This window comes from Ovis aries, chromosome 9, assembly GCF_016772045.2.
Source record: "Ovis aries strain OAR_USU_Benz2616 breed Rambouillet chromosome 9, ARS-UI_Ramb_v3.0, whole genome shotgun sequence".
NCBI lineage: Eukaryota > Metazoa > Chordata > Mammalia > Artiodactyla > Bovidae > Ovis > Ovis aries.
The window spans coordinates 15,153,774-15,164,555 of NC_056062.1; positions in this window are offsets into that span (position 1 = coordinate 15,153,774).

The following is a 10,782-nucleotide window of genomic DNA, read 5'->3' on the forward strand; positions in this document are numbered from 1 at the left end:
TGACCGAGTGGGGATTTGAAGTCACAACCTCAGACTCCAGGACTGAAGTGTTTGACAATAAAGGCTCACAAGCATTCCCAGAAAGAACCAGAAAGCAAGAAAACCAGGCACCTAGACTCTGAATGTATTAACTGAATATCTCTGTTTCTGGTGATGGCCATGGCCTGGTGCTGGTCATGTCAGGAACCTGCCCTTGAGAGATTCTCATTCTAAGAGGAAACTGATGTGAGAGCACATCAAAACAGCACTGAGAACTTGCCAAAGCCCAGGATCCTTGAGCTGAGTCACAGGGATGAGGGGAATTACCCAGGCAAAGGGAGCAAGGTGTGGGTTCCAGGCAGAAGGCTCAGCACTGCGGAGGCTGAACAGGAAGTAGCATCTACTGGGTATGAGTCACTGCCAAAAGCTCCAGTGCCATGGGAGGACAGAGTGAGGGGCCACGGCTGCAGACAAAGCCGGGCATGTGGGCAGGAAGGGCCTTTTCTTGCCACGTCAAGAACACTTGGATCTGCAGAAAAAGTGGAGGTGGGAAACAAAGGAGGTTGTCAGGTGTGCAGAGAGACCCTTAGACCAAGCTAACAACTAGAAGAGTCATTTTTACAGAGATCTGGATCATTAAACGTCCTGTAAGCAAGGATTTCAGGTGAGAAAGGACAGTTAATATTCCATATGAACATTCTGCATATTTCAACTTTCTCACTTCAGTAACTGGTGCATGGAAACCCCTGAGCTGTAGGAAAAGGCACCAGTTCTGAGGCGTAAGCCCTTCACTGTCTGCAGAGTCTCCTGGGGACCCAGGGGGCCCCTTTTATTTTTCAGCCATGTCCCTATTCACGGAGAGGGAAAATGGACTGCCGGTAGCAGCAGCTCCTCCCATGTGATGAGGAACAATATGAACAAGGGATTTAATTTGAAAAGAGATGTGCCTGTGATTTAATTTAAGCCACCAGGTTAATGCATTTTCCCCCTAATTTCAGCCTTGGGTGCACCGCATTCATCGGCACTGGCCGCATGGCTCTTGGTCCCTGTTTTCAAGTCACTTTCGTGCACGAAGCTGTTTACCCCTGACTAGATTAAGGCTGCGGGAGGCTGGGCTCTGCCGTCTCCTCAGGATGGCAGTCTCCAGAGTGGGGCTGCAGCTCATCATCAGATTAAGAGCTGCTTGGGACAGAGAACACCCACCCACGCATTTTGCAGCTCTTCATGGATGCCTGCTCTGCGCCGGGCACAGACAGGGCTGGGGATTCCAAACTGATACTGACTTGGCCCCGCCTTTGTGAGCAGGGGCTGTGATTGGTCCTGGGCCCTGTCAGCAGGGGACAGAGAGTGATGGCTTGGTGGGAGGCTTGGGGAGGATCTGGAGGGCTGGTAAGGCGGGGACTCTGGGAAGGGCTCTGGGCAGAGGCAGTGACTCAGGGAGGAAGGCAGTGAGTGGCTTACTGCACAGCATGAGCTGACTAGTCAAAAGGTGAGGGAGAGGGGCTGGCTGGACAGTCTTCCTTGGCAAAGGGGCCTGCACCTTCCTTCACGAGGAAACAGGGAGCATTGAGCCATCAACAAGCAGGCAGATGTTGGCTTCTGATAACAGAACTCCCCCAGGTATAACCTGCAGACTCCTCGTCCGCAGGTGTGGGTGGGGCCTGAGTCTGCATTTCTACCCAGGTCCCTACCAAGGTGATGCTGACGGAGCGCTCTGTGAGTGCTGGTGAGGACGCAGCCGCTCTGGAGGGTGAGGATGGCCTGGAGGCAGCAAGGAGCTGACTGCAGGCCCTGCTGGGACGGAGGCCAGTGCCTCTCCTTCTCTTCATCCCTGGAGCCTCCAGAGCAGGGAGCTAGGTGCTCCACTTCCTCCCTCCCCCCACTCCCACCCCCCCCTTCCGCTGCTTCCTTGGGTTTGTCTCTTGATAGTTTGTTCCTTCATTTAAAGGAAACACGGGGAAGGAAGCAGCACAGCTGGGGCGCTCCGGTGTGGGTGAACATCTGGCTGGCAGAAGCGGAGCAAGGCCCGCAGCTCCTCCTCCTCCAGGAAGCCTACCCTGACTGCTCAGCCCCACCGGCACACCCTTCTCTCAGCTGTGACTATGTTTCATGTGCAGGCGGTGCACGTGTTTCCCACTAAGTCCTAAGGTCTCTGTCGACGGCAACCATTTTCTCCCTTTGCTTCTCCCACCAGGAGGTAACTCAGGGCTGGGCCTCAGTGGAAACTCCATCGTGACCTTCCAATTTGGGAGGCAGGCCAGGGAAGTGGTCAGACCTGCGCCAGACACTGGGGTCCCTTCTGATGAGTGAGGAGAGCCTGGGCCAACACAGGGCAGCAGCCAGAAGATGAGGGCTTGCCCGGGTCCCCCAGCCCAGTTCCCCGAGAGAGGGGGTTGGCTACAGAGCAGGGACGGGGGGCGGGCGGGGGGGCAGCCTGGGAGAGAAGAGACTGTGGGCGCGGGCAGCGGCTGCTGTGGGGTCTGGAGGAGCAACTTCACATCTCTGTCCTTCAAACCAAACCGCAAAGGCTGGTTTCCCTGGGAGGGGTCCCTGAAAGGGAGGGAAGCCGCCTCGCTCCACGGAGCCATTCTCACTGCTTAACGATGCACAACTCAGTAATGAAGAGAGAGTCTACCAGACCCAATATAATCTGAAATTAAAGAAAAATGGAATGTATTAAAAATGCATTGCAGCATTAATGGAGGATGTCAGCTTGACAGCCAAGCCGCACGCATTATGCTCGGCGTGGTGAGTGCGGCTCTGGGCTGCTGGCCCCAGGGCTCTGAACCACAGGAGGAAACTAGGGCTGAGGCTGACCTGTCAGAGGAGGTGCCGAAGTGTCCACTGCTTCCTCCACCCCCACGTTCCCCCGCTTCCCAGGGAGCCATCCATCACCCCCCAGGTGTGTGTTGCCATCGGGAGCAGCCCCCAGGCTGCCAGGCAGTTTGCCTCCTTCTCTGTCCTCAGGCACCTCCTCTGTGCCCACACGCCCTCACCCTGACAGCCGGGTTCTCTCCTTCCCACTTCCTGACTCCTACAGGCAGCTGAGCCTCGTTTCTTACAGGGCTTCTCTGTTGGGCCCCACTTGAATTTCCTGGGAAGGTTTGTAGGAGAAATGTTTGACCCTGGACAGACCACTCCAGGCCCAAGGCCGAACTGCCACAAAGGGCTCTGCGGGCAGCTCACAGAGGACGGACTCCCTGCAGCCTCTGCGGACGCCACTCTGGCCTCACTGTCCCCTTCCTCCTGTGACTCCCACCCCTCTCTGCCCAGGTGATCTGTGGATGATGCCAGGGAGGACATATGACTCAGGCCTGGGCAATCACAGGTCTGCCCCTCCCAGTTTCATGACTGGCTCAGAGTGAGCATGTGACTCCAGTTTGTCTCACAATGTGGGGTGACAGACAGCACTGTATTCGGCCCTTGGAGAAGATTGTACTCTTCCCTAATGGGTGTGAGTCTGCAGCCATTTTGTGACCATGAGGAATCTGGAGGTACCTCCATGGATCCCTGGAGGTGCTGAGTTATCTCAGGAAGCTAGAGGATGAAGCCACTGTGGCTGGTGGCAAAGCTAAGACTTCCTGCCTCACTGGAGCTTAGAATCCCGCTGTAACTGGACCACCGCAGGACTTCCTGTTGCTTGGTCACAGAGTCACACGCACACATACAATCTTTACATCCTCTAGGCTGGTGTGAAGGCGTCACTCTCCGCCCACCATGCCCCATCTGTTGCAGGAGCAGGCTCCCTAGCTGTGACCGAGCTGGACCCACTCAGCCCCGCCCCCACGCTATTGCCCACCATTCTGCCGACTGACCCCCGGGGCACAACAGAGCGGCTACTCTGCTGCCTGACACAGGGACATGTGACATTTCAGAAGGCAGAGGTGCCCGGTGGCCGACAGCACAGGGGTGGGGCTGAGTGCCAGCTATGCCACCTGCTGATGGTGTGGCCTTGGGCGTGACGCTTACCGGACTGAGCCAGGGGCCCTCAGTTTTGAAACGGAGCCAATGGAAGTGATCGTTGGGGTGAGGGTGGGGGGATTGCACAGTCTAGGGTGTGTCCTCTCCATGGCCCAGAGCCAGGAAGGAAGGAATGGATGTTCCAGGGGGTCACTGGGGCACATCGTGGACACCCGGTGGGGAGGGCAGCAGGGGCTAGGCACCCAGAAATGGACAGCAGTGGGAGAAGCCAGGCTTCCTGGTCTGAAGCTGCCTCTGGGTACAGGGCCCAGGCTCTGGCCCCATGGTGGGCAGCTTTGTGGGGGACAGAGCTCACAGCTCTTCTCTCTGTGGGCGATGGCTTGGAGGGGCCATGCAGGTATTGCTTCCTCTGCAGCATTGAGGCTTTCGGGGTGTTCTTTTTTTCCCTACCTTCACTTCTGGTCAATCAGTGTGGCTCCGGCTGGTGAAAACAAGAAGCACAGAGAAAACAACTTTGGCAGAGCAGAGCAGCCCCAGGCGCCTGGTCTGGAGCGGGCAGGCATCCTGCCAAACACGGTTCTTGCGGTCCCGTCTGGGCTTTTCCCTCCTTCTCCACGTCCCCATGCAGCGACAGTGACCGTGAGCCTCCCTCCAGGCCCTGCGCAGGCTCCGTCCGCTGGGACCTGGTGCCAGCCCGGGTGCTGCGAGCAGAGTGGGCCTGGCATCTCACGCCACCCTTCGTCCCAACAAGCCCATTCACGGCCAGCCTTCCCGTGAGGCCCGGGAGGCTCTGGAGCCGGGGCAGGTGCAGGGCATCCAGGGGGTGGGACAGGGTGGGACACAAGGGAACCCAGAGAAGGAGGTTGGCATCTAGGAAGTGTCTCATTTGAGAGGAGCATTTGGGACCCCCTACCTATTTCTCCCTCCCCTCCCACCTCCTGCCACCTCCCTGCCCCGTGTCCTGCACATTTACAGAAGGGATGGGTGGGCAGCGCCACCAGGGCAGAGTGGGGCATAGAGAGTTATGCTGAGGAACCAGGTGAGCAGCACCAGCATCTCTGGCAGCAGGCACTCACCCTGGGGCCCACAGGTTCTGCTTGTGAGGTTGTGAGGGACACTGACCAGCCCGGCCTGGCCGAAGGCACGGAGCACTCAGCACAGAGAGAGCGAGGCGTCCGTCCACCTCCAGCATCCCTGCTTCTGTGCAGGCCTTCCTCTGCCTGAACCTTCCCCGCTCTCCCCTTCATCCCCACTTCCTGCTCCTGCTCCAGCCCTGCGGGTACCAGGGTGGATGTCTGATCACCGCAACAAGTGTAGCCAGCGGCCTGGGCTGCAATCCCTGATCTGTTCCCTGCTGGCATCTGACAGCAGGCAGTCAGTAACCTCCCCAGGGACACTCTGCTCATGTGCAACAGGTGTGCGACAGCCCACAGCAGCCTGAGCCCCGGCCACATCACGTGCCTGCACAGGGCGGCCATCCGGGAAAGGGGCCCCGTGGCCGTCTACACGACCTCAGCCTCGTGAGCCACGGCCCAGGCCCGGGTGACTGGCCTTGTTACAGTGTGACCTCTCCACCCAGCCACCACCTGCTCTCTGTGGACTTGAGACATGTCTCATACCCCAGGCCTGACTGGCAGGAGCACTGTGAACGCGTACTTCAGACGGCCTGCTTAACTATAGCCTTGAGCAGTTCCTTCCCGGGGTGTGGAGTCAAAGCCGAGGCGTCTTCCCCGGGCAGGTGCCCGAGGCGCTCAGGCGCTTGTGTGATGTGCTTGAAGGCAGAGGCTGTCTGGAGCGAGGTGTGTCTTGTGCCAGAGCCCTGGACGTGGGAACAGCCTCCCAGGGCCTCAGGGTTTCTCTTCCTGGAACTGTTCATGACACCCCTCTTGTCAGCCAAGTGGGGACAAGACAGGGCCTCATCGGATCAGGGTTCCCTGCTCAGCCCCATGCTGCTTCTTAAGGGGTGCAGCTCCTGCCTGCAGAGAGGAGGATGAGGAGGCGCCTCGGGGACACAGGCTCCCACTGCTGAAGGTCAGGCAGGCACATCCTCCGCAGTGAGGACCTTCCAGGGTGAGGAAGGGACCCGTTGGACCCGGTGTTTCTTCCTTCTTCCATCACGCCTCCTGGGTGAGTCTCCCATCTCTGGGGTTTGCACTGTGCAATTTTAATCCCAAGTCTGCTCAGGAAGGGGGTTGGGGACCCTGATTTGTCCCTGGTCAGTGTGAGCTGACCGCTGTGCCAAGCTCTGTGCTGGTGGAGCAGAAAGCAGAAGGTTAGAGCAGCGTGCTCCCAGCCGTCAGAGCTGGGAGGTTGGACAAGAGGGAACTAAGGGAAATTGGCCCCCAAAATATGCAACCACAAGCCAAGGCATGCCTGGAGCCCCCTGAAGCCGGAAGAGGCAGCAGACTTCTTCCTCCCCAGTGTCCAGAGGGAGTGCCCCATCTTACTCTGCACATCTGAACTGCGACAGCACACATTTCTGTCTGATTTTTTAAAGCCCTCCAGTTGGTGGCAGTTTGTCATGGTGGCCTAGGAAACTAATCAGAGATCAATAACCAAATGCTTGCATGTCCATAGAAAACCCCGCTGCCCTGAACGCACATCCTGCACAGGGGCTGCCAGGCCTGGGGTGCAGCACCCGCCTCATTCTGAGACCAGCCACCTTCTGGGCACCAGCCTGGGGACCCCACGAAGAGACAGGCCCAGATCGGTGGGGGTGGGGCAGGAGCATCCAGTCCTTCTGGGGACACCAGGCCTGAGAGGCGGGACTAGCCCCTGGCCCACATGGTGCACAGCCCTTGCTCCCCCAAGGGGGTCTGCTCTCCTTCTGCAGTCTCCTTCGGGGGTGCATGCCTACGTTCTTGCAGCAAGATATTTAACCGAACAGGAGGAAGGAGAGCAAAGCAGAAATGTTCCTCTTGCACACCCTCCTCCTGTCTCCTGCCCCCGTTGGAGAGACCCCTTCCACCTCCATGCTGGAGCCCGGCCCGCAGCACCCAAGCATAGCTGGCTGGTCCTCACAAATGCAGGCACATGACAGGGGATTGTTTGCAAATCAGTAAAAACACTTCGATGCTTTGCTGTACCAGCTGTTAGCGGTCTGCCTGCCTGGTCATTTCCCCAGGACACGGGTGGGGTCACCGCCCCTTACTGATGAGCACTTGGGTGGTCTCTGGTTCTCGAGAATGGTGCCTTTGTACGTTTTGTGCACACGTGTTTCTGCATGACGGGTCACTAGACGTGGGGTCACTGGTCAACCCCATTTTGGTAGACTTTGTCACTTGTCTTTCAAGAGGCTGTGCTGATTTAGATTCTCCCCGCAGTAGGAAGGTGCTGTTCCTGTGTGCTCATTCTCGGGCACCCAACATGATCAATCTTTCAGGCTTCCCACACTATCAGGTAAAAAAGGGTAAATCTCACCATTTCATTTCCCTGATTCTTGGTGAAGGTGAGCGTGTCTAGTCTACTGATAGTCTGGGTTCTTCTGCCCTCAGCTGCTCACACTCTGTATGTAATTTACCTCTTGTTGCTGATACGTGGGTGCTGTTAACATATTATGGATATTAATCATTTCTATTCAAAGACCCAGCATTTATTTTCCCAGGTTGTTACTGTCTTTTTAGCCCTGTTTATGGTGACTTCTTTTTAAAATCCAATACGGAAAGTTTTCTTTTTTACGGCCTCAAATATTTCAGTATTTTCTTTATACCTTACAGGCTCAGGTCTTTTCTAGAGGTTTTTTCATATGTTCCAAAAGTTTTAGGAATGTCAATGTCCTATACTTTAAGGTCTTTATGCTTTTCTCAAAAAATAAGTTCATTTTTTAAATTTGACTAGAATTTATTTTTGAGTTGAACATGGCGTATGGGCTTCAATGATAGATTCCACCTGCCAGTGCAGGAGAGGAGGATTCAGTCCCTGGGGGAGGAATCCCCTGGATAGGAAACGGCAACCTACTCCAGTATTCTTGCCTGGGAAATCTCACAGACAGAGGAGCCTGGCAGGCTAAGTCCATGGGGTTGCAAAGAGTCAGACACGATTTAGCAGCTAAGCAGCAACAGCACAGAATGGGATACATTTAACTTAACATTTTTCTTTGTTACCAATCATCCAAAGACAAATTCTTGAATAACTCTTCCTGCCCTCAGTAATCAAGATAGCACTTCCTGCTACAGTGAATTCCCATGTACACAAGTCCTGTTCTGGACTCTTTATCCTTTCTCCTTCATCTGCTGCTCCTTTCTGCACTGTCACTGCTCTGCTGGAACCCCGGAAGCTTCTTGTGGTGAAATTCCTCCACCTCTTCCTGTCATCCCCAGTCCTCTTGGGTCTCCTGGCCCTTCCCAGGAGAAGGGGAAGGGCCTTCTGCTTCCCATCAGTACCACCTGCATGACCCCTGGGAAGGCCCAGATTCACCCTACCTTGGTGCCATATAAAGAACCTGGGCAGGGGCTCATAAGTGATGCATACTCCACCTGGGGATGAATTCATTCTGGAAAGAACAGCTCTGGTGGAATGTTACTCCAGATTTTATTACAAGGGCTCAGATCACATGGACAGCTTGTCCTCCATTACCGGCATTGTGGTGCTGGGGCCAGGACCCAAATGTCCCCAAAGGAGGGAATCAGCAAATTTCATAGCCCAGCACAGCCCTCCTGCAAGACACCTCCAGCCACTCCAGGCCTGCAGAGCTCTTTGTAGATGGTTCTCTTTGATAATCCCCACTTTACAGATGAGAAGATCGAGGCTCAGAGCAGGTGCATGGCTTTCCAAGGGTCCCAACTAGAAAACAATGCGTTCAGATTCAAACCTGCAAATGTCAGATATTTGAGGCTGGCTCTTGACCACTGGACAACACTTTGTGGCATCAGGTCAAGGCCCAGGGGAGGCCGCGCAGCCCCTGACCCTGACCTGGTTGGGTGAGCAGAGCAAAGCACAGTTCTTTATAAACAGACATGGGAGGGAGGTTCAGGGGCTTGCGGTCACCCAGCCCAGCCACCCACTGGGGTGGAAATGAGGCCCAGAGGACTGCCTGCTGTCAGGGCTCCTGCGGAGGGGAGAGGCTGGGCCCCAGCCCAGTGCCTCTCCTTTGTCCTTAGAATCGAGTGTGTCTTGGACCAAGATGCCTGCAGCATTGGCTTTCAACCGTGAGGGGCCGGTCCTGGCCTGTCTGAAGGGCATGGCAGTGCTCCTTGTCCATGCGGGCTCTGGGAGGCTGTAGACAAGTGTGTGACAAGTGGCCAGGACGAGGTGTCCCCACTGCCCAGGGACAGTGCAAGCACCTCCACAACCGCATGGGACTCTGGAGCACAAATGCACAGTGGTGTGTTGCCGTGTGGTTGGTGAGGAGCAGGGCTGGCCGTGGAGACCTCTCTCTTGTCTCCTCCGCCTCAGTACCCTGGCTCACTGACAATCAGCAAGGACAGACCTCTGCGGCACCTTCCAGTGAGATCCAACACAAACCCCAGCCCCTCTCTGCCAAGGAAGAGGCTTCACTCCTGCCCTGGCTAAGGTGTCTGCTCCTGCAATCAATTTTTCAGCTCCTGCACAGCCCCAAGCCTAAAGTAACAGGACTCTTATTGAATCATGCCCTCAGAATCGCACTTATTGGATAAGTGGGAGCCAGACAACTCTCCCCGTCTGCTCCCTGCCTCGCTCACAGAGTCTCCAGTTCAGATGTCACCCAGGGACTGGCTACACAGGAACAGCCCTGTACACCGGCCAGGGGACCAGAGCATCCATGGCAGGGGCCGCTCAGTTCATCATTAACGCCACTGGGTCAAACAGGCGTTGTTGCCTGCATTGTGCTCAGTCCATGCCGAGACGACCACCACCACCCTCACCTGCCCACTGCACCCCCCACTGCCCTCACCTGCCCACCCTCACCTGCCCACTGCACCCCCACTGCCCTCACCTGCCCATCCTCACCTGCCCACTGCACCCCCCCACTGCCCTCACCTGCCCACCCTCACCTGCCCACTGCACCCCCCACTGCCCTCACCTGCCCACCCTCACCTGCCCACTGCACCGACTACCCTGGCGTGTGTATGATCCCCACCCCTCTGTCTGTAGATTAGCTCTCACCTCTGCTGCCGTCCCTGTCTGTTACTCTTTTGTTATGATCTAAGACTATTTGCATGCTTCTTAACTAAAGAACAGATAACAAAGTTGTGAGACATTCACACAATGGAAAGTCTACGATGGCTGCTACTCAACAGTAAAAAGAAACAAACTATTGACAAGTTCAGCAACAATAAAGGGGCCGCAAGGCATGTTGAACGAAAAGCCAGAGACACAAGAGAACTGATTCCATTTACATAAAGACCAGAACAGTTGCAGCTGGCACATGGCAGCAGAAATCACATCAGTCGTTGCTTCCGAGGGTGGAGGGGAAGTAAATGCCAACCAATATGACAGAGACTCGGAACCGTTAGAAAAGTTCTGTGTACAATCGTCAAATCTCCTCAAAGTGGACTCTTCAGGTTTCTATACTTTATTTTATATATCTTATACTTCAGTGATGATAATAAACCCAATCAGTGCTGTCCTGAAAAAGCTCATGAGTTGGAGAAACTTGCACATTTAAGCATGGTGGAGCAGGTGGTACAGGGTAACCCCTCTCACCACCAACAATCATAAAACTTGTCAAGATAAAAGAAACAGCTCTTCTGGGCAGTGGGCAGCAAGCATTGCAGGAAGGGAGAGGAGGGACTCTTCTAAGATGAGGCCCAGCAGTCTCCTGGGGATGGTTTCCAACCATAGCCTGGAGAGCTGGTTCTGAGCAGGGCATGAGTTCGCCTGAAGCCACTGGAATCTGTAAGGAGGGGACCCTAGGAATGCCACAACTCTGGGGCAAGGACCAAGCCCTACTCTAGACTCACT